The sequence below is a fragment of the Athalia rosae genome, chromosome 2, assembly GCF_917208135.1.
Source record: "Athalia rosae chromosome 2, iyAthRosa1.1, whole genome shotgun sequence".
NCBI lineage: Eukaryota > Metazoa > Arthropoda > Insecta > Hymenoptera > Athaliidae > Athalia > Athalia rosae.
Window position 1 is genome coordinate 22826272 of NC_064027.1, and position 26477 is coordinate 22852748.

Here is a 26477-nt window from a genome sequence, read left to right on the forward strand (position 1 = left end):
CTGGCACCTGCACTATACGGACCTTCGCAACCTGCCCGTAATTGAGGATCTAGCTGCGGTGAAACTGAAAATTACTCAAAATTCTAGACGTTCGATAATCACGTGAGACTATTCGGAAATGCATCGACAACCCGATCTGGATGTTTCATTTCTAGAAACATATAGTAACTGGATATCGCGATAATTAGAAATAATTGATGTTCGGGTAAAATCATTTGAGCATGAAAGTTTAACAATTGATTTCCGATTGTATCTTAGACTTTGTCAGCGTTACGACGTTCCAACGGACAAAAGAGATCGATTATAAAGCTACGCCAATATTACACAAAATGACGTTATTGGCATGACCGTTGCAGCAATTCCGTAGTGGCGCGAGTATCGTAACGCAGTGGGTATAAATTTCAAATTTATGTTCTGTGCAGCAATGCGCGTTTACAGTTCCCGTTACTGCCGTACGCGATAAGAAACTTTCCCGAGGGCTGAAGTACGGAGGAAAATTTACAACCGTAAGGTTAGCAGGCAAACGGGGAAACCAGGCGTAAAACCAACGGGTCATAAATCACCGTAGTGGTACCTCTCTCTGATTTTGGATCTCGGAAATATTCGCGCCATCGCGTTCGGACGATGCTCGAAATGTATGAGAAGAAGAACAACGAAGAAAAAAAAAAAAAAACGTTAAAATAAACGCTCGTCGAATCATCGGAAGTTTTTTGAACGGTTGAACGGTAATTAAAAAAAAAAAAAATTTTAAATTAGCGATTAAAAATAATTGACGAACGAGTGACACTGACGTTAAACAGAAGAGAGCCTTCTGGTCCTCCGGCTGCTCGATCCTCAACCCTTTGCCTCGCCTCTCACTTCTGCTTTCAGGGGAGGTTCCGAACCTCCGGTATGGCAATGGCAGGTCACCCTTGCTTCATTTCCGCTCGTCACTCGGCGTGAAACGTTGCAATCCCAGGACATCGCGTGGTTGTTGCACAACGTGGGTATGTGTGTTCGTAAACACACGTCTTGAGCCCGGCAACGAGAAAGAAAGAGAAAAAGGAAAAAGAAAAGGGGAAAAGAGGATAACGATCACTGTCACGATGGAGGAAGTAGAGCGCGACAAACTCCCCAATTTCCTTGTCACACTGTGCATACACTACATACCACCGCGCGGTTAGTCGGAACGATATCACATCCTACATACGACGTCTTAATTAGTTAATAATTATGACGAACGATGTGGCAACGATTTGTCTCAAAGTCTTTACTCTACGACGAATGATCCTTACGGGATTTTCAAAACGTCATTTATTATCAGGGATCATGTGCGCGTTCGCTTTCGTACAATCTACGATTTATGAATAAATGACTGAAGCCTGTTACCATGACTCATTAATATGTAACTCGTTGAACATTCTCTCAACCGCTGGAGAATCTCCGAGTCGTCGTTGTAGAAATATAGGGTAAGAAGAAGAATAATTAGTTCACCCCGGAGCAAATATATAAGACCAAACATTTAGTTTGTTCGTGTCATCGCGCTTGTCGGGTTTGCTTCTACGTACCTATATCAATCGATCGATCGACCTAGAAGGTGGAGTTTTATGGTAGTAGTTGAATGTTGTCGTTCGGCTTGGTCAGCAGTGTTAATTTGCTGACGCGTTGCAATTTTTTGGGGCTTCTCCCGCCTCGGTTAAGAAAGACCTTAGTTAGCCCCCAGTTCCTCAATTTCTACCAGTCTTTGATCTCCGTTACCGTCAATTTTTACGACAAAAGCATCCGATCTACTGTGGTCATAACTAATGGTATGTACCATGAACGTCGATGACGAAAACAAACGAGATGAACTATCGATTGAATTATTTTTCACAATAAAAAGCCACGTGAGGATCATCGATTTTAAGTTCGATGACAGTGGTTAAAACTATGTACTCGTATGTGGTTTACAAATAATCTCATACCTGATCGGCGTTGGTAGATTAGATTATGCTAATCCTTCCGTTGCGACGATAAGTCCCGAAGCGTTGTTGCGAATCTCGTGTATCACGATATCTCAAAATATTTCGTGTATCAGCTGATTGTGCGGCAGCAGCAGCAGCAGCAGCAGCTGGTCGCGAAAGATAAGTCCTTTATTTCTGTCGTTCTCTTCGCGCGATTGTTTTTTTTTTGTTTTTCTTTTTGTTTTTCTTCTTCTGGTTAGTTTGTCTCTCGTTTTATTGAGGCAGCGATAAATACGAACGAGACACAACAACTGTTATCATCGTTCGGTGAAATGGCAACACAGCGAAGTCGAATTATCCGCACTTCAATTGACTCCAATCATTCACCGTCACCTGCACGGCGTCAAATAATCCCATCACGCGTGACGGTCAAACGAACGACTTGACCACGCCGTGGAGTTCGACACCATAGTTTCGCACCGTTTCGAAAATCACTGTAGTCCAAAAACGAATGGACGAGGATCGAATTTGAGTAAGATAAAATATAAGGTAGAGGATCACGAACGTGCGTATGTTGTACGATGTGATTTCTGTAAAATTTTTACAATTGGTTTATCGTTATCTCTCTCCTCTCTTTGTTCCCGTTCGGTGAGATCGAGACGGATTTTCCTCGATGAATTTCGTCCACGTTGAAAATATCAGCGTCGACTGTAAATTAATGTTGCCGGGTCCCGAGACGCGCCAGCAATGGTGTTCCTTGTCGACGTTCCTGCTTTTATCAATGCTCACCGATTCGCGTTCGTTTGTACAAGTGTTGGTGACTAACGACGTCGAGAGTGTGCCGCCCGCCGGTTGTGCACAGGCTTTCCACTTTGAGTCCGGCAACTCTATAACCCATACAACGACAAGCCCGGCACAGGTAGGTGTGTACGTGTACGCGTCATGTAGAATTCTATGGCCAAAGCGAGAGCTGATAACGCGCGCACACCGAACAGCGCAATCTCATTCAGGACCTATAGCTACCCTACAATTTCTAACCACTACCCCGAAGCAACGGGAGCCACAGGTGCGCGTGTAAGTAACTCGCCAAATTCCCGGCTACCCCTTCCCGTTACTCCATCATCCCCCGGTAACGCCAACTTCATCCCCTCCGCTCGATCCGGCAATCCTTTATTTCTTTATTCGCAACTCGTTTCACAAGCTTTACCGAGTCCTGCACCGCAATCCCGAATCGACGAATGAAATCCTTCGTTTTTTTCCGCACAAAGAATGGCTTGACCACTTCATCGACGGAGAGTACGTACACTTGTCTCGAAAAAAATGCATCAGGACTTCAAAGGACTTCGCGATGTTGAAAGACTTCGCGATTGACTTCGTATAAAAACGTGACTTCCTGCAATGAGTTTTCTCTCTGTAAGATGTAGGGGAACGCGAGGGTGTGCCGGGCAACGAGGTGGATCGGACCGGTCGAAACTCGCCATTTTTTTCTCACGAGAGTAGCTTCGATTTCCAATGATTTGCGGATAAAGTTTTGTACGAAATTTCGGAAGCTTCGAAAACGGCAAGCGATGCCTGCTAATTGCCGTACGTCGTTCGCAAATTTTAGCGTTACACGGCGTAATTCTTCCAACTTTATATTCCCTACATGTAAAGGCGGAGGTCGGTAAATATCTGCGGTGTAAAATATGGAATGGATCGTGGAAGGGGATTTTAGGTGTGGGAGGAAGATAATTGGGAGCGTCGTATGCGTCTGCACGCGTAGTGTTATGCGAAAGCAATTATTACGGGGATCATAAATTTAGCAAAATTTAACCAGCTTCGCATTATTATACCTAACTCAAATGGCTAATCCTCCGCAACCGTGATACGTCAAACATGCGAATTAGAGTGATGTAATAACGCGTGCATCGAAATTATTCGAATATTAATGATCCATAAATTTCGCCGTCGCGACGTTCGACGTTCGCTAATTTTCAATAAACAGTCATCCGAAAGCGAGTTTTGTTCTTTCTGTTATTGAAAACAAATATCGTTTTTTCAGGAAATGTACGGTACGCGAGGTAGCTTGTCTCGGTTGCTAATCTTCTCAATTACCTCGACCCCTGTTTTTACGAGGCATGTAATTTTCAGCCGCTGCTTCGGCTGCGGAGTTTTGAGATTTTGCAGCTGGGGATTAAACGATTCTCTCGCGTTGCTGCCGCAGGCGGGTTACCTATGTATAATACCAGTTCACGAGATGAAGAATTGTCTTGTTTGGTTAATAAGAGAAAGAGAAAGCGAGAAAAGAGAAGAGGGGAGAGAGAGAGAGAGAGAGAGAAAGAGACGAGTGGTTTGCAAATATTTTTTTAACCTTTTAAGCATGGTTAAATATTTACCGGTTATATACATAACACGGTCTCTTTTTTTTCTCATCTTCTTCTTTATAACCCAACGACACCCGACATTTATTACCCCGTAAATTCACGCGCAAATATAACTAACTCATGCGGCTATATCACAAACTTGTGCTCTCGCCACGTTATTACGCCTATGTAGTACCGCGCGTATACCTGAGCAACTACAACTGGTAAGGCCTACAAGTGTATAGGCACAAGACTTTGTTTGGTGATTCACACGGTAAGTATTTTTCATAGTTTAAACGACTAGACCCGACTAGAGACTGTTGCCAAGTTTGAGTATAGCGAGACGGTATACTTTTCGGTCGAAGACATATAATTCATTTGGTATCGCGTTGAAGTAAAATTTTTCGTCTCTCGTAGTAGTAGTAGTAGTCGTCGAAGGTGAGGTTGAGTTAACTTTGCCTCCCATTATCGCACCCAAGTTATGACCACCATTACCATTAGGATGTAATATAGTAGGGATTTTACTTCTCGGAGTCCGTAAACAGATATCATTCGAGCACGTTCGGTACGAATATAAACCTCACAGTTTTCCCCACAACTTCGAGTTACAATAAATAATTTTGGTTCCGATACCGTTCGTAAGATGTGCCGTGAAATGTGTTATTCGGATCGTACGGATATCTCGAGCGACGGTGCGAAGATTCGACAAAGTAGGTAGTTTTCAAAAACTTTCAATGTGAATTATCAGAGAAGCACAAAGTCTCGCGGGGTTCACTTCTACTGGTCGAATACTTTCGGGGTGAAGTTGGTTACAATTTTTCAGAAGTAAACTCGCGTAGTTCCGGGTTGAGTTCTTGTGGTACAGTAGCTTGTTCAAAGGTCATCCATACGCCGCTTTTCATCGTCCATAAGTTCTTCTTTGTAACTCGGAAGATTATACTCGCGAGCTAACCACTATACGGCTCTTATACTCGAAAAGGGCTTGTCGTTACTTGATGGTCACGAGTTTGGCTCCTTTGCCTCCTTTGGCATGGTCATCCTGAGGCATAAGGGGTGGCTGCGAACGCGTCTCTTTGGTCTTATATGAAAGGGCGGTTTTGACTCGTGTGCATCCCTCGTCTCATTTCGTACTTTACTAGCTCAAAAGTTTCAAGTTCTTCCTCTTCATGACGATGATTATTATCGTCATCGTCATCGTCGTCATCAAGGAAATATATTCTCTCTGAGGAGAAAGTTTTTTACTTGTTATTATCGCTATCATCGTTATTATTTTCGTTGTTGTTATTGTTGCTGTTGCTGTTGTTATTATCATTATTATTATTATTATTGTCATCATTTCGTCGAGTGCATCGTGCAACGATGATTGTTAACGAATATACGCGCGCTATTCTTTTTTCTCCCGATGCCGTGTCGCCGCTGCGATGGAAACGGATGAGTGGAAAGCCAATTATCGTTTTACGTAGTTTAAGAGTATCCGGGTTGACGCAAGTTTTGTAGTGGTAAAACACAAAGAGAATTATCTTCAACGGTCATTCCGATATTTCGTTAGTTGCGGTATAAATGTCATTGTGGTGGTGGTGGTGGTAGGCATACGGAATTAATGACTGCAGCCGTTCGTATCTTTACTTCGTTATATAAAACAAAAAGGAAAAGATGAAGAGAGTCGCGGTTCTCTCGTCGTTCTTTGTAGTTCGGGGTCTCTCTGCTCTTGAATGTCATGGCGGTGGTTTTGGTCCTGCTTGGTGGATTGAAGTCCTGCTACTACCGGAGCAGTAGTACTCTTCCCTCTTCGTGGGCTAATCAACCAAAAAGAACCGTGCCCACCGGTATCTCTTCAGATTCTCAGTTCTTCTTTTCCTCCTCTTTTCTCTTCTTTCCTCCACTACTACTACCCGCTACCACCACCACCATTCAACCATAGGCCTGCAAGCCTTCCTGATGGCGTATGCAGAAAACACTGTTGGAAGTGGCTACTCATATTGTCACCGAGTACCTCTCGAATCGAAACTGCTTTGATGACGAGGGGTTAATTAGTTCGTATTATGCTTTGTGACTTTGACTTATACCGTTACATGCATGTCATCACAAAGGCGACGAAACCACCCCCCCCCTCCCTCCTCGCTCCTCCTCCGCCGAACGTTTGGTATCTGCATAGTCATTGTCATTGTCATTGTGATAATGATTATAGCATCATTTTTATCCGCCAACTTTCGTAAGGCTGATAATTTTCAAGGTTCGTGGAAAGAACAGTGATCGATGATCAGTTAAGATTCAGAATACGGTTGTAGATATCATCTCGAAGCCTGGAGAGGAATCTTCAGAGATGGGTGAAAGCTTTCGCGATGTGGAAAAAAGAAAAAAAAAAAAAAAAGAAAAAGGAAAAAGGAATTTCACAAAGCGCGGTTTCCTTCACCCTTGCAAAGATCAGAGAGGAAAGAGAGCGTTTTTCCGCTTCCTTGTACGAAGGAACGAATCTTTTAAAGATTATCGACTGCCAACAGATCGACGAGAGAGGGAGACCTCGCTTTCGGGGTGGGTTACGCATGTAAGTACCGTTGACAATAACCGAGAAGAACCGGCCTACAAAGATCGAAATCTTGACTCACCGTTTCCGCAAGTCCATCGCTTCCAAGGACGCGTTGCCAAATAATAATTACCGTTGGGGTCACGTTTGCGGTATAATAATTAGTGAAAAAGCTGATGATGAGCTTTTTAGTTTGAAGTGATACAAAGATATACGTAAGAAGAAGGAGAAAAAAAACTTGCGTCGAGTATAATACCCTGATGGGCTCAAAGGCTTTGCCATAAGTAAAGGTTCTCGAAAATCCGTTTGTCGTTTGTACCAAGCATATTGCGGTAGAAGAGAGTTGTCTCTGAGAAAAAAGTTGAAGAGCGAGTATCTAGTAATAGAGGAGTTCAGCGGCCGGGTTCAGGGGACTCGTGATATACATACGGGTGCAGCGGTATGTAAATTTTTTCGATCCGCGACGTACGTACGTACGTATATCTCTTTTGGATGTTGTCGTCGGCTCCTACGACGTTGGATGGAAGAAGAAGCAGAGAAAGAGAAAAGATTTTATAACCCCTACAGGATCAGAGAAGCTCGGCGTTCGTTTTCTCTTCGTATCAAACGACTCTGCAGACTGTTCATCGCGATTCTCGCATATTCCGTCACTAGGTACGTACGTACGTACGTCCATAGCTGTTGCCTAGGTGGTGCATGTGGGTTATTCCAACTTCGTATAATACCGCGGTGAACTTTTTTCACGTGTTCCCGGTTCTACGTTCTATACACATGGCCAACACTACTTCAGTCCAACGGTAGCAGCAGCCCCGGTGCAGCAGCAGCAGCAGCAGCAGCAGCAGCGCCGATGAATTCTTTGATGCACACTGTAATTAGTTGGTGGCATAGGCCGTCGTCGGGGGGGATGAGAGCGAAAATGTTTGAGTGGCGATCAAAGTGCGACTCCTCTACCTTGCACCGGGTGTGCAGGGTAGGGGTTGGACTACCGCTGAGAAAATGGAGGGTGGGGTTAAGGGATGAGGTACGAGGGGAGGTGGACCAAGAGGACGCCTGTACCGTCACCGTAGTAGTGCTGTTCCAATGTGAGAAGGGCAGAACGAACGTAGAGGTAGAGTAGGACGCCAAGAAGATATGGCGCGACGGGAAAAAACCACCGGCGTAGGAATATCGCGAAATCCAATAAACAACCGGCGAATTTCGCTCGGTATTATTTCATACGCAGGTCCCCCAAAGTCCGCGTCTTTCGACGAACCGTTGAAATAAAATCGGCGGTCACTTGTCGTTCGAATTTCGAATTTCGGAATCCTCGTCTCTGAAATTATCACGGCTTTGGGGGCAAGTTGCGAACCGATGGGGTTCAAGACGGAAAATCGGACTTCTGGTCTCATTTCGAGCTACGCCATTGGGTCGAGGGCGCCGTGACGCGTCGAGTGCGCCACTCTGCGCCCTCAAAGCAGCCGCCGTCACGACGACGCGTAGCGTTTCTAAACCCCGCCTTTCCTCACCGCGACTCGCCTTCTGCTGCTGGCTCTTGCACCGTAACAGCGGCAGCATCGCGGCAGTACCCCTGAACATCCGACAAAGACACGTAGTACACACGGAATTTAATGCATTCGAGAAAGCTACCGTATAAACTGCACCGCGACGGAATGTACACCGAGATAGGGGTAGGTATGAAGTATTAGCCGGCGAGAATACTCCTACGATTTCCATCCAAGATCTTGGATGCACGCGTTTCGTTCCCCCTTACTTCTTTCGTTAGTTTTCGTTTTGAAGGAGCGCAATTTCATCCCCGAAACTACGGGGTCTGCGGAGATTCGCGTCGCGAAGTTTTAATTGCGTGTACATAGATTCATAAAAATCGTAAAATCTCGTTGGCAAAAACGGGTTATACGAGGGGGTGTTAAAACCGTTGTTTATTTCTGCTTTCGATCCCGGATCCTATAAGCATAATATTTGATTTATGCATACAATACACCTAGGATCATAGCCCGCATACAGCCTCACCGGGACCGCTTTTATTACACACGCACGACGTACACCCAGTCGAGATTGAGGCGTCGTCGCCGTCCCAACGATGTCAGAAAAACAGGGTAGGTGATGGGGGCGCGAGGTCGCGTGACGAGGGGGAAATTCGATAGTGATGTGTTCGTTGTACACGCACACGATACGCACGTACGCGTATGACACGCTTACACGAATTCACCGTACTTGTACCTACAGTAACATCTGCCGCACGTAAATACGTATAGTTTCTGGAAAAATTAATCATTTTCCGGCGAATAAAAATTGACCAAATGAATAGTATTATTTCAAATATATATATGCATCAAGCCATCACAATTTTCAATTTATCATAAGCAGTAACACAACGACGCCTTTGTGAAATACGGTTCAACTTTTACATAGATATATACACCGACGTGCCGCGTTGATCTTTCAGACAGTGGGCATCAGAGCTCGGCTTACCCCCGGTTCAAGTTTTTGTTTTCTAAGCGGATTAAGATATTACGTCGCCCGAAGTTTTATTTCACTCAATTTATTTTTTTTTTTGTTTTTTTTTACTTTTCTTTTTTCAAATTTCTACGAGTAGTCGACCGGCGTGAAAATCACTTCTCGAGGAGTTGAAAACAATTTGTGCGATTTGGAAAAAAAAAAAAAAAGGAAGAAATTTTTTTCACCACATTTCTCCGCGAAGAGGAGGCCCAGGGGGTTCCGTTTCCCTCATAACCTGAGGCCCCTTTCCACCTTCCTTTCTTTTGTCACCCCCTCCCTACTCTTCTGTGTAAAGCTGCTGCTGCTGCTGCTGCTGCTGCTACCGCTGCTGATGCTAAACCCCCCTTAAACTATTGATTGACGTCCGGGTGACAGATTTTGCTGGCCACGTACACACAGACCCCTTTAACTGTTAATACACAACTACTGCATCGCCACCGTAGGAGCCATCAGGCACGTACTACATGCCTACTCTATACGTTCTTCTATCTATTGTCATATGTGCCGATATATTGGCTCCGATGTTACAGTGGTTGTCAACGCCCTACGAAAGGTACGTTGAGAAAAAAGGTAAAATAGAGTAACGACGATGGAAACATGTGTGTTTCGTGGGATTTGACTGACCGAAAGAGTCCCAGAATCCGGATGATAATTTTTGGGGGATGATGATATCTGAGAGCGCGACACGAATTACGATGTGATATCGAAGAGAAAGAGGCGAGTGAAGAGAAAAAAATTAGAAATATTTCTTCGGTAGCGATTCACCGACCACGAGATAAGGAACAAGCGATGAGGACGTGTCGTGGAAAGTAGACACAATCGGAATAAATGTATTACATACATATAGTTGTGAAGAAGCCAATACCTTCGGACCTCGAGCCGATAAGATTCGTTGGATGTGAAAGTAGTCTTAGTTACGATAGTGAAAGAAGAAGAAGAAGAAAAAAAAAAAAAACGGCTCACTTGTTCTCCATATTAATTTAACCTTAATTTAGTGAAGAGTTATTTTAAATAATTTTCAGACTCGAGCATATAATTCACAGCGATTAGATATATTCGAACGAAAAAAGGAGAGAAACAAGGACCCGGAGTGAGATCACGCGTCTGATTGTGTAAGAAAATTAATGTTCGTCGTTAAACCGACTAATTTTTTTTTTCTCTATTCTCCTATTCCTTTCCGACTCCTTGTTCAGAAGCAACTTCGGTATTCTTATATCGGCCGGGAGTGTACAGGGAGAATTGTTACTTTCACAACGTCGAGGCGATTGTCGTGTGTAGGTAGATAGTTAGTCATAAGGCAGGTGATATAAACTCATGATAAGGAACTATATTCACGTGTATATATACACAGCACACGTGAACACATATCACTAAGGTTTCCAGCCCATCCCTGATAACGCTGAAATCACTTCCATGCATTGGGATTACAAACCATAAATTCAACACGTCGAGTTTTTCTATTCCATACGGTAATAATGATAATAATAACAACAGTAATAATGACAATAATCACCACCGTTATTATTTTCATTCGTCTAATTACGAATATATTTTGTTGCTCCGAGTGGTAAAATTTGGACGAAAATTCTTAACAAACGTCATCTGGATTACTAGCGCGTTCAATTTGTTGTATCGATTTTAAGGTGTTCGTTCGATGTAATACTTGGTGACGTACGATAATACGTTGTGTAAGTTAAGTCCGTCGTAGTTAGCGAACGGAGGCGTCATCATGAAAGTTGATTGGCCCATTTGAAGAGGTAATTGGAGATGTGACAACGGCTGGACGTGCCGGAATCATGTCACACGTCAAATAATAGTACTGGGAGAACTGTCATCGGGGAGAACATAGCCAATTACGTCTTCATACACGGATATATACCTATATATCATACGTTGTGCGGTACACTATTGGTTTAGTTGGCCACCCCAAGTTTAATCATATACATAACACTGCCGACAGGTTTGGTAAGTGACAAAAATTAGACATTCGGTAGAACTCGAATACGATTGGACGATTCTACCCCAAACTTACGACCAATGGTAGCCGCGGTAAAATTCATGAACAACCAATGAAATAATAAACTCATTTTTCGTCTCCTTCCTCGTAACCGCGTGCATACCTCTCAATTCACTTTTCACGTTCCGAAGGAATTCTCGAATATACCTCGAAACTCGGAGAAAGAAAATAAATATCTCTCCAACATATTCTGTCACATGATCGTTTTTTTCATCCGTCTATAATAATTACAGCAAGTAGACCTAAGTAAACACTAATTTGAATAGTGTTGCAACCGTTCTAAGTGCTTCTGGACACAAGTTTCGGTCCTACAAGTGGTAGTCAGTGGTCGCGTCAGAATCTGTTGGGAGTAACCTACTGCAGTAGCGTCTCGTCTTCTTGTTGGGTTTCTTAGTTTTCATTAGTTCATTGCAGGTTGAAATGTCGCAATGTGACAAACTTTCGGAAAGACTACTTTCTTCGCGCGAGTTACTGTTGTCGAGATCTTTCAAACGCCCGAACTAAACTCACGAATGTTCAAGCTCCGACTTGGAGAATTTTAATCGAACAAGGTGAGCGCGAACGCTTGACCGCAGGTGACCATAGGAAAACGTCGATCGGATATCGAATTAACCCTCTTTCCACTCGCTGATATACTAATCGATTGTTCTGCTTTCAGCTGCTTTTATTGACCATTATTAATACGACGTATCGCGTTACGCGAGAAGCTTTCAGTACGGCAAACAAAAACAGTTCACATGATTGCCTTTCAGCGAGAAAAGTATACGAAAATCTCATCCACACGTTACGAGAGTTATAGGACTTTATGTTCTATTACAGGGTGCAAAATTCCGGAAGTTGTAACCTTACAACGGACTTAATTCTTGTTATTTTTTATTTTTTTTTTCTGTTTTTTGATCTCGTTCTCGTTTTATTTGATTGTTTTTTGTTTTTTTTTCTATCAGTTAAACACGTCAACGGTAATCGCTTTCGTTAACCCCCGCGGTGATAATTTCCAATAACCATCGACGATGGGTTGACGGTGATGAGTTAAAGCATTCAGTTTTAGCAGTTCCCTTTAACCGTGTATTAAGCTTCTTCTCTCCAAGGGTGTGGTTTACGAGCATTTAACGAGTTGTTTATTACCGTCATAACAGTTGCAGCAAGCCCAGACAACTCGAGGGAGGACGTCGCGCTTCGCGTCGCCTCGTCGAGCATCGAGCCTACTACTAGTAGGTACGACGTCGGCCGTCGCGACGTCTTAGCTGGGCAAGCAACCTAGTATATCTTCTTCATCTTCTTCCTCTTCGCGTTCTTTTTCGTCCCCGTGGCACTCGAAAGTCCACATTTTTCGACCCATGCGGTGCCAAGCGAACTCGATGAACCACGTGCTCCTCTCCGGCGACAGTTTTAAAGCTTCACCAACCGACGGGAAGGGCAAATTTCTCCCTCACTTATAACGAAAAACTCTGCGGGGTGCTTTTCCTGCTTCACCGATCTCCGTTGTTTGTGTTATTGTCTTTATCCTCGCCGGATATTGTCCAGACGAAATAAAAACGTTCAACGTGGAAGGACTGCAATTCGATTCCTTTTTTTTTTCACAGCACTCCTCGAAGACTGTACAGATTTTTTGCAATTCTGTCCAGAGAGTGGTATCCTGACGAAGTAATTCTGCAGTATATCCGAGTACAAAGTGGATGCATAGGTGGGCTGGCATAGGTATGCTACAACAGTGGAAGAAGTGCGAGACGGGAGAAGAACCAAAACGATGCAGACGATGATGATTATGCATGAACTTGGTGGGTGGCCAACCGGAGGCGCGTAAGCAAACAGAGCGAGTCAAGTTTCGAGGCTTGGAGCAGGAGATAAGTTGAAGTCTCCTTCTCTTCCCTCGTATCTCCATTTCCGTCTGCACCACCTTTCTCCATTTCTTTTCTCATCGTCACCGTCTTCTTTTTCTTCTCCGCCTTCTGCTACTTTATTGTCAGCGTTGCTTCCTCGACTTCTCAATTTTTTCCTCCACCGACATACCTCTCTTCAATCTCATCGAGTATTCGTCGTCATTATTAGTGAGACGAACGTTCGTTCCTTTGGATCAAAACTCGAAGCATCCGAACGCATTTCGAGGAGACAGAATCCCGGCAACAGGGATAATCGTTTCGATTCCCCCCGTCTTTTCGAAAAGATGCTAACCGTTTACAACTTGTGAAATAACCAGCACCGTCAGCGGCGGCAACAGCAGCGGCAGCAGGGGCCCTAACCAAACATTTACAATCTCGAAAAGAGGACTAGTAGGAGAGTCACCTACCTGGTTACAAATAGTTCGAGAAACTCTGCCACTCGTTATACCCCAGACAAATTATTTAACGTGATTTTTTGTCCCCCTGTTGCTATTTTTCTTGGGCTTTTCAGTGTTCCGAATAAGGCCGGCGAAGGGAGACGGAAGTCGACTCTATCAAGGTGGGCACGGTGTCCGTGTATATTCCTAGTTTATTGATTTTCCACGAGATACCTACTGGAAAAGGCAGCCGCAGGGTTGGAATTGTGGCCCTTGCGTATCTGGCGACACATTTGCGTAGCGGGTAGGTGTGGGTGTACCGAGTACAAGTACACGGGGTCCATAAATTATCGAGGAAAGCTACGACATGACATCGCGTTGCCCCGTCTTGGGGTCTCAGGTTCCAGTTCTGCACTTCGCCCGCATGCGATGTTGTCGAAACGCGCGTAATTCCGCAAGTACTTGTAAAACTAGGAAAGCGAGAAAGAAAGAAAACGTTAACCACCGGAAACCCCGAATCACAGTTTTTACGTATCTAGGTATATCGCGGGAAACCTCATTCCCGTATATTTCATTCGCAATGGAATCGTTCAAAATACTTGGGTACATTTTTTGAGAAACAAAAAATGCCTCCGCAAAATAAAACCACATTTATTTTCGTTCGGCCACATCCGCGGGTAACTCCTAATTTCATTTCCCGTAAAATTTCTTCTCTCCCTTTCCCCTTTTTTTCCTGTATATAAGCGCAATTTTCTCAATCACGCGACGTCCACATCAGGTAAAAATCAATATTCCCTTCTCACTAACACACGATGGTTCCTACATTGTGCACCAGCACTATAGTCGTAGAAAGGTATTATAAGCTCATCGGCATGAAGAGTTATACAGACTGAAAAACGAGTATTTATACGAAATGAAAACAGTGCGAGTAGAAAGTGGCGGGAGGGGGGTAGTTTGAATCTGATGTTATAATTTATTCATAACACACCGCGGTTCTAGACAATGGGCATTGTTTTGCATAATAGGTAAATATTTGCCGTTTGCAAACGCGATCAACGAGCTACGGTAATAGGGGCAGTTATACTTTCGGTATTTTATATCGCGTAGGTTTATGAGGGGTGATCGGGGTGCCCGCTGAGTGACGTAGAGAGCGCGTTGAAACCTGTTCCTTTTTTAAACTTTCAAATTTGCGTACATTCCTTCCCATAGCCCTGGGCGGTATCGAAAGAGACGGAGAGAGCAGGAGAGACCAACGAATAAGATGCCCACGGATATCGAGGGAATACGATAGAGAAAAAGAAAATAGAGGAGTGAAATGATCGCGGAGCGCGCAGAGAACCCCCGCGGAAGTAACAAAAGCTCACGAATTCCGAATCTATTCCATAAGATGGAGAATAAGGCGAAGAAGTAGAAAGCTGCGAGGGGTTTGCATTCCCCCTGCATCTTCTTCTTCGTCTTCTCGAAGGGGAAACGCAGCACAGCACCCTCTTATTTCCGTTCCTCAACTCCTAGGGGTAGGTTTGCGCTGCGCCCGGTTGTACGAACCAACCCTTGGTTACGCAGGACTTTCGAATTTCTTTTGCCACTCCCGTTTCGCCCGCAGGTTTGATGCGTTTGCTTTGAGTAAAAAAAGACGAAGAAAGAGAAGAAGATGGGGGGGGGGGGGGGAAGTAAGAAGAAAAGAAAACAGCTAAAAAGTGTTTGCAACGATCGATAATGCGGCGGAATAAGCGAAAAAACATCATTTTCTTTTTTCAACGAGTAATCTGCGCGTCTGCCTTCGACAAAAATCGATGTGGGCATAAATGTGGTTATTAAAAAAGAATATATATGCCGCATAGTTCGTGAAAAAGTGTGAACGGGCAAATTTCAAATCATACCAAATCCTTCGGTGAGAGGGGATGAAAAAAAATCTTCCCATCATTTTTCTAAAATAAAACAGCGGAGAAGAGATGAAAAAAAAAAAACGATATCAAGGGAGGTTTTCCATTTCAATATAATTAATTGGTGGATGATGGGGCAACGGCTTGAGGTGAACACCCTGTAGGTATATAATGTACCTATGTAAAAGGTATAGTTATAGAGATATATATAGGGTCGTCAGGGGTCGTTTCTCGGAGCAGCAGCACCGAGAGCTGTGCGAGTAGGGAGGGTGCGAAGGGGTGGTCTGTCACTCGGTGATGGATGATTTTACCAGTTTTGCGATCAATTCGGCGTGCGGGCACGCAGCTATCGCGCGAGAAAAAACCACTTGGAAACCAGATAAGATATTTATACCGTCGAAAAAACCGGCCGTAATATTCATGGTTAGGTCTTGTAAAATGCAAGAGTCCTTCCATGGCGAAAAATGGAATTCCCTCAATTTCTGGTCTCTCTCTAATTTTTCTGCTGCTCAAAAAAAAAAAACAAAAAAATCACACGTAACTATACCCAAGGGTTTTGAGCGCGCTGGAAACCACCCCATGTTCGCTGTCCGTTTAACGAAAGCTCAAAAATTCTCCTTCGACGAAAGCCGAGCCTTTCACTTACTCATCGCTTCTGATTTGGCATCCGGAAAAGCGAGTGGAGATTTTCCACCGCGAAAAAAATCAACCCTGCGTGTTCCGTGTCCGATAGTTCACCAATCAAAAAATACTCGGAGGGAATGTGATATTCTAATCGTCGGTTTTCTCTCCCTTTTCCCGAATTTATCACACCGTCATATTTCATTTGGGAAGCGTGAATTTTTTCTACAGCATCAGCAGCGGCAGCGGCAGCAGCAGCGTTAAAACTAGCCTTACACGTACCCCGCTGCAGGGCAGTTCCTAATTTGCATGGCAAATTTGAATCAGCCAAAACCTGAAGGGTGTTGGGCGGTGCATCCGCGCGGCGGCGGCGGCGGCGGCGGAGCTTTATACGTATATAGTATACGTTCGAGGGTAGTGGAGGGTACGAAGAGGGGTCGGAGGTTTCGGTTTGGGTACCTCGGGACCACCTCAGTACCTACTGTGCTGTATCTATAGCCAACCAACCTTCTGCAGCAAGCTACTCTTACGTTTTACCCCGCGTGGTAATTGCGACGGGCAGCTCTCTGTCTGCTCTACAGGTATAATATGGGTATAACGTAGGTAGGAAGGTAGCTTGGTAGGTAGGGTCGGGGGGGGGGGGGGGGGAGGTGTAACGTCAAGGTATGTATACCGGTATAGTTTGAGCTTACGTTTCATGGTACAAGGTGGGTAGGTACTACCCTACGTTAATTTAAATTGCCTCATACCTACCAATTGTTTAAGCTTTTGCCGCTGCTGCTAAGCTGAGCTGAGCTGAGCTGAGCTTTTCATTTTTTCTTCATTTCTACCTTTCCTCAGATCTTTGCAAAAATTTCAGTACATTAAAGCACGAATAAAAAAAAAAAATAAAAAAAACAAAACAAATCAAAAAATAAAGAGCCGAGTGAAAAACATAAACATATAAACTTTATATATTTACTGAAAAATTCAACTGACGGCTTTGCCAAGCTATTTTCTGTTTTTTTTTTTGTTTTTTTTTTTCGAATGCATAGACCGTCAAATTAGGGTGAACATATATCTGGTGTAATCAAACCGCGAAGTTCAGGATTATAAAATCTTCGTTTGATGAAAATTTATATTGCGTACAGGGAATACAGGTACATCATGAATGGGTGTGTTACTTAATATGGGTTATATTGATTTTCGATTAGGTTAATCTACTATTCGAAGTTTCGTGAGTTCAAGGACCTCAACCTGAACCAGAAGCAAGAGGACTGCACGGAGTTGTGTACACGATTATGGTACCTCGAATTGAAGTTTGGGCTAATTTTCGGTAGACAGGCTAATTTTCCTCAGGGATGAGGGGCTGAGTAATTAGCTTACCAACAATCTAATGTAGTATATTGGGAAACGCTAATTACAGCAGCCCTTTGAGGAAATCTAAAACTTCCCCCCCCCACACCCAACGAATTGTAAGCGAGCTTATGCCTGAGATTATACCGGTCGCGATGCTGCAGGTTGAAAATGTGCTTATCAATGATCGGGCGCGTTTTAAAAGCATCATCAATCAAACGCTTCCTTCGCTCCGGCTTTTGTCTGGAGTGTTCATTTATTAATTATTGTTATTCTTTCTCCACAATTAATTAATCAGTGCAGATAACAACGAGAAATAGGAATTTTGAGATTTATTCAGTTTTTTCGAACTAGCAACGTTTTCAGTTGTTTGAAGAAATCTGATGAGCTGTTGATCCGTGGAAAATAGTTCTTCTTTCTATCGAGTTATAAAATGACTACGAACGAGAAAATAAGGATCGGTGTAAAATTTAACTTGCAATTTGACTTACCTATCACAAATGAAGTAGCGGAGTTTAATTATCGTTGTAAAACTATATGATACGTGATGTATGTGGTTTTCTATAACACTGTTTACGTAAAAACATGAATATCTAGTTTACAATTTTTCACACATTCGGTATTTATTCACCATAAATTTTATATTGTTGTTTATTGTTGTTTATTTATTTGTTTTCAATTCTTTCTTTGGTTTCCGAGTTGTTATTCCTTTTTTTTTAACGTATTATTGACAGAGATTGGTGTTGTAGAGTTAAAAAAAATCGTTGCTCAATGAATATATTTAATCACTCTGATGACGATGTAAAATCGCAATTAATACACGTATATTAACCATATATAATCAGGAAATATGGGTTAACCTTGAAAGAGCCGGTGGTTGCAACAATACGGGAAAGTGTTTTGGGGTGCATGCACATAGATCCGACGTCAACGACGCCCAGCGTCGTTACTCGAAAATATAGAAATCGATAAGCCCTCCTGCACATGCGCCCGTGGGGTGTGTTTCAGCTACTGGGGAGAGATCAGAAGGGTTCCAGACGCATTGGTAGGTATATCCGAAAGTCGCTGAAGGTATCAAAGTAATGGGAAATTTACCTCCCTTCGCACCCCCGTAGTTTTTCTTCTTCAATTTCAATCCTTCTCTTTTCTCTCCCTATTTCTATCACGCTTCGTCTAAATTTCACCTTCGCATCGTTTCACCTGCATCCAGATATTCCATTTCGCTTTTCCATTGTTTTATCACCTTTGCAAAATCATTAGATATAACTGGAAGAAATCGCGCGAAATTATCGGAGGTAGGACTCGAATTGTTGAAATTTTTTAGACGAAATTTTTTCGTTTCATTCGATGATCGATTCATTTCTTTCGTGCGTTCGAATTCACACACGAGTCACGCGGTGGTCAGTGGAAAAAGTTAATCCCAAGAGAGGATATGATAATCGAGCGAAGTGAATTGATATATAAGATGCGGTACGTACGCGGAGTAGTTCGAGATGATTTGAAATCGCGATCTCTTCCAGGGGTTGTTGGCCTTTTTATCATTTATCGATCCTTATAATTTCCGAGTCGTATCTTTTACGAGGCTAGATATTCGTGCCTTTATGGGGATTGGCGTTTTTCCAAGTGCAGACGTCCGGTCTACCGCTTCGACTTCCTTTTTTTCTCTCTATCTTTCCCTCTCTCTTTTATAACGTTTCCGCGAGTTCAACGTCGCCAGCAAATTTCGAGGAGCTCTTATTTCTAACCACGCGAATAGCGAAAAAACCTTCACCGGGCGCGTACGTACGTACGTACGTACGTGTGCATGCATGTAAATTATTTATAACGCCATTCCTCAGCCGCATCCGCGAAGTAAATAAAATTTCCCCATAGTATTCATATTTCCACTAAAAATCGCGGGATAAAAAACGGAACTCGACCACGACTGACTGAGATATGCGCGCACGTCGAAAACATCCAAACCCTCGAGAGTTCGTAATTCCAAAACGATCATCTACTTTTACAGCCGCATACATACAACGTAGCGATGTAATTTTACGGCTCTTTCGCAACTCATTGAGGGGAATTCTTGTTCTTCTTGTGCAGCAGGACCCATATACATCCATATACCCATAGAGCTTTTGTAGCTTATGGGCATGTGTGTATACCTATGTGGGTAAAGGAATAGAATTTGAACTATACCGTAACACGGGGGGTGAATTTTCCGGCGCAGAGAGGGGCGTCGTCGGCCCCACGATGGTGTCATGGCAACACCCGTGGACACCGAAACTGCGTGGCTATTGTAGGTGTATATATATATAGCTATACCCACGGCACGGTACGAGTGCATTCCTGTTACATCCATCGCCGTTACATACCCACATCATTTCTTTGGATAAATTTCTTTTACTTTTCGATTACGAGCCTATTTCCCCCTTCCACCTTTTCCTACGCTAATACAAAAATTTCTTCGCGACTCCAACGACTCTGGCTCCCGCATTTCCGTAGATTTATAATCACGGGAATTCGAAAGTTGCCTTATATCGTAGAGTCGTAAAATACGAACGGTGTGTACGAAAGTTTCGTTTATAATTTTCTTTACTTTTATTTCTTCTCACTTTCTCTGTTTTGCCAGCGCACCGTGCGGGCAGGTGTGATTATCGTGTACATAAGTAACTTTATACATACACGATATAGTTGTTACAATAAACTTTAGTGGGATAGGGTGATTAGTCAATCCGGTTTTTCGGTGTGTTGTATTATTGTAACCAAAGCCATAAAACTATCAAGAGTTCTCGTGCGCATAGCTCTTATAGGTCGTATAGCACTCAGTTGAAGGTATATACTTGTACTGGCGGTACCCCCGGTGTGGATCTGGCTTGTGAGCTACTACTACCCAATGTGTCATTTCGGACACTGTGTATATAACCACGAAACTCTCCATATCTACATGTTATAAATTAGATAAACACCAGCCGAGCTTAGAAATGTGCTTGGATAATATTGTGAGCTCTGCACCGGCTTAAACGTCGAAAATAAAAAAAATAAAAAAATAAAAATAAAAAAAAAAAACAACAGAACTCGGTGCAACGCGGATCACTCGTACTTTTGTTTTTATTTCATCCCTTAAAGACTCGCAGACTTCAAATGTTATCTCGGAGAGAAAACGAGTAAAGAAAAACTCACATTAGAAAAAACAAAAAAAATACATATATGTAACATATTTTCTTCTATGCATACGTACGTTCATTTTTGTAGAGCACATTCATATGTACGAACAACGCGCCTGTGTCGCGGTCGCCGAGCCCGGTAAACGGGCCGAAGGGTAAAATTTTATCGGGCAATAAAAGTAAACCACCCCTAATTGATATTTAGTAACGGTAATAAAGTATACGTAAGTGTGTCTAGGTTCGTTGAGCGTTACATGTATAGTGTAGGTATACGCCATCTAATCCCCGTTTACCGTTAAGGCCTCGTGTTATGTAATCTCTTATTTGAGTTAGGTCGACGAAATTAACCCTTTTCCCTCGGTCCCTCGTGCTCAGGAAATTGCGCGAACCTTATCAAGTGATCGATTTTATTAATTTTATAGCATACACATTTGACGCACACGTAACACACCTTCGTACCGCACATTTCCTTCCTTTTTCCCCCATCTCTTTTCTTTTATACACCTTTGTTAAAACTAATTGAGCGCGCGAACTCTGCAGCCGGTAGAGAGCAATTAACGAGAAAAGAAAATGGGATTAAATTATAAGAGGTAGTTGCAGGAACTTGGGGGGCCAGGGGGTTGCGAGCTATACGCGGTAGAGAATGGTCAATATGCTGGATTTTTCTTTAATTTTCATCGCTTTTCCTTTCCCCGTTTCTCTCTCTCTCTCTCTCTCTCTCTCTTCCGAAAATGTTGAATAGAGCCGGGAGAAAGAATGGATTTCGCGATGCGAAAGTACGACGATCGAGGCGATCTTAAGCGATTACAGATTGAATTACAATCCGAACGTGAAGTGGACGTATATAGCTATCCACAGATTTTCCGGATTCGAAAGTTTTACTTTCCACCTTTATATCCTCACCCCTGTACGCGCAGATGGTTACATGAAATCGTCGAGTGCGAAATGAGAATCGGAATCGAAAAATATTTCATCGAATCATTAAGCGATATATGATAATGGGAGAGCGGAAGTCGACCCGATAACTGAACTGCAGTTACACCGCAGCGGCACCGGGTAATCACGCGTTATAATCGATTTTAAGTAGCGTCGCTATCGATCGCCGCAAGACGTTGGGTGTTCGCACATGCACTTTAAATATATACGTACTTTATTACCTCCGAGCATTTTAATCGTCTCTCGTCTTATTATTAATCAATAAAACGCGATTATTATTGCCAAAAAAGTACCGACGTAATATTCTTTACAGTTACAAGCGTTTCGCTGCACACATTAATCGAAACAAAAAAAAAAAAAACCATCGAAAGAAAAAAAATTACCAATAGAATATCTGCTTCTTTTCTCTTCTGTGCATCACATTATCATATTTCCTTTATTTCGGGAATGACAAATGATAAAACACAAAACTCGCCTATTGTTCGGAATTTTGCACCAGCAATGGGGAAAAATACCCTCAAAAAACAATCAAAATGAGAGAACAAAAACTGAACGATAACTTATATGTGCGTGCTACGTATACATATGTGCATACATACGTATGTATTTCTATAGAGGTGTATGTGAGTAGGCTGTACGTACCCCACTTCAGAGTCGTGCAAAAGTTTTGCATCTGAACGTGAAAAAAAAAAAAAAAAAGAAAAAAAAACTTACAACAAAGAATTTCGATCAGTTCCCCCAATAAAATGCGTGTATACGTGAATGTGCATAATATGTAGTAACATTCAGCGTATATTATTCTGCGTCTACGCAACGCTCCCCAACAATTATAGCCGCGTAACAATCGCAGCTGTGCGTTACAGGTACTCAGACGATTTTCCTTCAAAGTATTTTTTTCGCTCGTTTCTTTTTTTTTTTTTGCTTTTCTTCTATATTACAATCAACGCGATGGTTTATGTTTGGTTTCGTTTTTTCAAGAGCTTTTTGTTTCCTCTGTTTTTTTGTTTTTTTTTTCCATTTTTACTACAGTTTCGATAATTGTGCGTACGTACGCGCGATTTTTTTCGGTATATGTATATTACGCTCTATCGATTCGCATCGAAATATACGTGTAATAAATATACGGATAATATGTGATACGTATCGCAGAGGTGTACGACGTTTCGATGCGCTTAACTATTAAAAAATAATAATGTTTCAAGTCTCGAGTATTTTTGCAATTTATTTTACAACCGTTGGAGAGATAACCTTAGCGATTCCGGGGGCTCGACGAACAATCGATGATCGGTCGGCTGGTACGGAAATCCCTATTTATTTAATAAAAATTGAGTCACGTGTCACGCGTCAAAGAAAACAGGTAGACGCGTGCATAAAAACTAAAAAAGCTCCGACACCCTCTGACGCGATAGTGTAAAACGTCGGAGAAATAAATAGATAAAAAGAGGGGCGAGGGCGAGGGCGAGGGCGGGGAGACTGAAAAAAGTAAAGGAAATCGTAGAAAGAACAACATAAACGAGTCAAACAGAAGCTCTTGGAAAAAATGTCATTCACTTTACGCAGCTTTTACGTTTTCCCACAGCTCGGTATTCCGGTACAGACCTTGGCGCAGCCGTCATCCACCGTATCTACACGGATATATTATACATAAATCTTATGTGCCCGCGTATTTCACGTGCCGGCATACCTATATACGTATATACGTATACCTATATGGATACGTTCACGTACGACGTGCGGCGGTGTACTCTTCGTACGTTGGCAATAAGCAAAATTGTGAATACGAGAGGAGAGAGCGTGGGGGCAGGCGACTCTTTTTAGTAATTAAAAATTACGGTATATACCCGCGTTGCTGCCGTTCTACCGGGTAGGTAGGCAGGTAGGCAGGTAGGCAGGTACGTACGGTACGTACGTCGCAGCGAGTCCTCTGTGTAGCTGAAATTCTGCATCTGCACCGTTTCCGCAGCTAACGTTAACAGCGGCAGCAGCAAAAGTATAAGCTGCTATCAAAGCGAAGCGACTGTGCGGTGCCCGCAGCTTCGTTAATAAATTAATTTCTTTTCCAAGTTGTTGCTGTGCAAAGATGTGGTTATGCTCGTTCCAGTCGGTGGCCGATTTTAAAACGATAAAACCTCCTCCCGCGGCTAACTTAACGTACGTACGACGCGACGCGACGCCCGCCCTCCCTTCCTCCCTTCCGCCGCAAGCTCAAATACACGTAGGTGGTGGAACGTCGAGCGCGAGACGGCGAATACCTACGTCTCTACCTGTGCGCGAACTACTTCGTATGTACGTATACATATATGAGCAACAGCGTCGCGACTTAATTTGAGAAACTTTACACCCATTTACACGGATTATAACACGCGCGCCACATTTCGTCGTCTTCTGCCATCTCGTATATTATACATATATATCTGTACGCTTGGCGTACCTGAGATTTAATTGATTAACCTTTAATTACTAATTCCTCGGATCGTCTTAATTCGTTGAGGAGATAAGACGCTGCCATCCATCGCCCTCTGAATCGGTAACTTGATATTTTCGGTGCTTTTGGGATCCGACAACTTGACGCAAGATATATCGTGGTATGCGAGACACTCGCATCACGCTCGAATATATTTTCAAAAATCGTTAACAAACACAAGTCACTTAATTTCATATGAAAAATAAGCGGAAACAGCTATTTACTTGTTTCTCTTCAGAAAAATTTTCACGAAGCCACTTGGGGGAAGAAATGATTCGATCTAAATTAATTTCGCTATTCAAAGTACGGGGGGTGTGTGGTGGTATTCGGGAGCAGTTGAAGGATATTTTTCAAACTATTTCCAGAATTTGAATATCGTCGAACAATCTTTCAGAGATTATTACCCAAAAAAAAAAAAAAGGTTTGAACAAGCTGGCATGAATGTGCCAGCTTTGTACCTGGGTTTCAAAAGTTGCGAGGAAAGAAGAATTTATCAAGGACGTACGTTCTTATACGGAACCTGTATATATAGCCAAGTTTCCGCAACATGGATTTCAGAATTTTGTACGAACCTTTTTATCCACTAAAATTGTGCTTTGCCGTAGATGCAGTTGATATCTCATACAGGGGGTAAAAAACGAGAATGAAAAAAAAAGAAGATTCCACATTACTGGAAATCGCAAAAGCGTTAAACGAGGAAGAACGGCTTACCATACCGTGTATTACGTAGCGGTATGGTAGTGGTATAACGATATCAAAGTTATATTTTCATCCTTCGACGGAAAAAATTCCCCGAGTCTGAATCTCCTTTACCTTCTTCTTCTTCTTCTTCACATTCATCTTCAAAGCGACTTAAAATAGGGGGATCAACGTCTTTATAAAACTTCACTTAATTTCATGGAACTCGACAGATTACTTTACAGGGATGTATAGATATAACACGATCCGACATTAGGAGAGTAAAGTAGCGCGATCTTGAGATAAAAGTCTAAAAATTTTAATCCTCTTTTTCGTAAAATTCCGATTGGCCTGCGGTTTCAGCCGTGTGCCGCGGCTCATCCGAAACACGAATATACGATGAAAAAATTGGTTATCCGCCGTTACGTAACACCTGGATTGCATCTGATCCGCAACATCGAGCGCTCGATCGCCCACGAACTTTGTTCGATTATTTTCGAACTGGACAGTTTCGATTGAATTTCGTGATGCGATTCGTATACGACACTCTCCAGTGATTTTCTGCCCGGGATTATTTCCGGTTCAAGAATTCGCGGTTCATACTTCCTATCGAATTTCGAATTCGGAGGTTGAATGTTTCCAAGGCTTCGAAGACTTTTTATTCTCTCGCACTGATTGGCCTAGATTTAATGGCGAAAAATAGCCGCGAGTCGTTTTTTTTACGCACATTTCCAGAGATATCGAATGACTGGTATTGTATACGCGTATCGCATACCGCAGTCTCTCATCTCGATCCGTATCAAACTTCAGGGATTCGGAAACGCCACGTGTTCCTATATCCTCTGACACATCGAACAAATACAACTGCAGTGGCAGCGATACTCTGTCAATACGATATACGCCAGGAGTGCATCGTCACAGAATGCGTACACGGGGTGACGACGCCTTTACATATATACGTTATGAGAAACTCAACCTGCGACTTCTCTATATTTCCAATGTATAGCGAACAAAAATTCTCAGATGATTCCTGCTTATGATTTTTTATCGTCCTACGAAGTTAACGATTGATGAGAATTATTTTTACGGATGACCAATAGAAACGAAACGTTCAGGGGAACGCGGTAAATCCAAACGTACCGCGTACAGATGAACGTGAAAAAATTGATTTTTTTTTTTTTTTATTCCGACTCCGCCACGATATCGTTGAGATGCGCTGCAAGAAATAGGAAGTGCTTATACGTATATGACAACGCGGGTTATATACGGGGGTTGGTTTCATTTCCCGGATGAGACTCGGGAATAAATGTTGTACCATATCCTCCCCCACTTTTACCAACCCCTCGTAATCTTACTATTCTCAGCGCGGTAAGTCGCTATAGCTCCGCGTAAAGGTAAGAAATACGAGTCTGAAATATACGAGAAAGAGAGGAAGGAAGGAAGGAAGGAAGGAAGAAGGAAAGCGAGGAAAGGAGGGAAGGAAGGAATGAAGATAACGGAAGCTGAAGAATGAGAAAAAACAAAAACGGAAAGAATGAATCGAGCGCAAAAAAAGAATCCGTATAAAAGGTGGCGTGCAGTATAGGCTTCTTCTTGAATCATTCAGTACAAAAGTAATATCCATCCCGAGAGTAATTCTTCACCTTTCCCCTCCTCAGTTAAAAAATATAGTAATACGGAAAAAGGAACGAAAGCGAAAAACAAAAATTGTATACCGGAACGCGTACAGGTACCCAACGCGCGACTGTACGACTAAAGAAAAACCTGTTTCGATAACGATTTTCAAAAATCCAATCATCCGTCGACGAGAGGAACGATCGAGAAAAAGACTAGAAATCAAAATAGCGATCACA

At 42.8% G+C, this 26477-nt stretch overlaps 1 protein-coding gene across 3 annotated transcripts in view; it reads right to left on the reverse strand.

Moving 5' to 3' along the window:
- The window catches only part of LOC105689512 (frizzled-2), a 56064-nt gene extending 37777 nt beyond the window's left edge, over positions 1-18287 (reverse strand). The window contains exon 1 of one of the 3 annotated variants that reach the window (XM_048651490.1): positions 17889-18287. The gene's annotated coding sequence lies outside the window, so the exon portion shown is untranslated. Of the gene's footprint in view, positions 1-791; positions 1882-1943; positions 2681-17888 lie in introns of those variants that run through there. The other 2 variants (XM_048651489.1, XM_048651491.1) reach the window with 2 other exon arrangements.
- Between the last annotated feature and the right edge of the window lie 8190 nt (positions 18288-26477).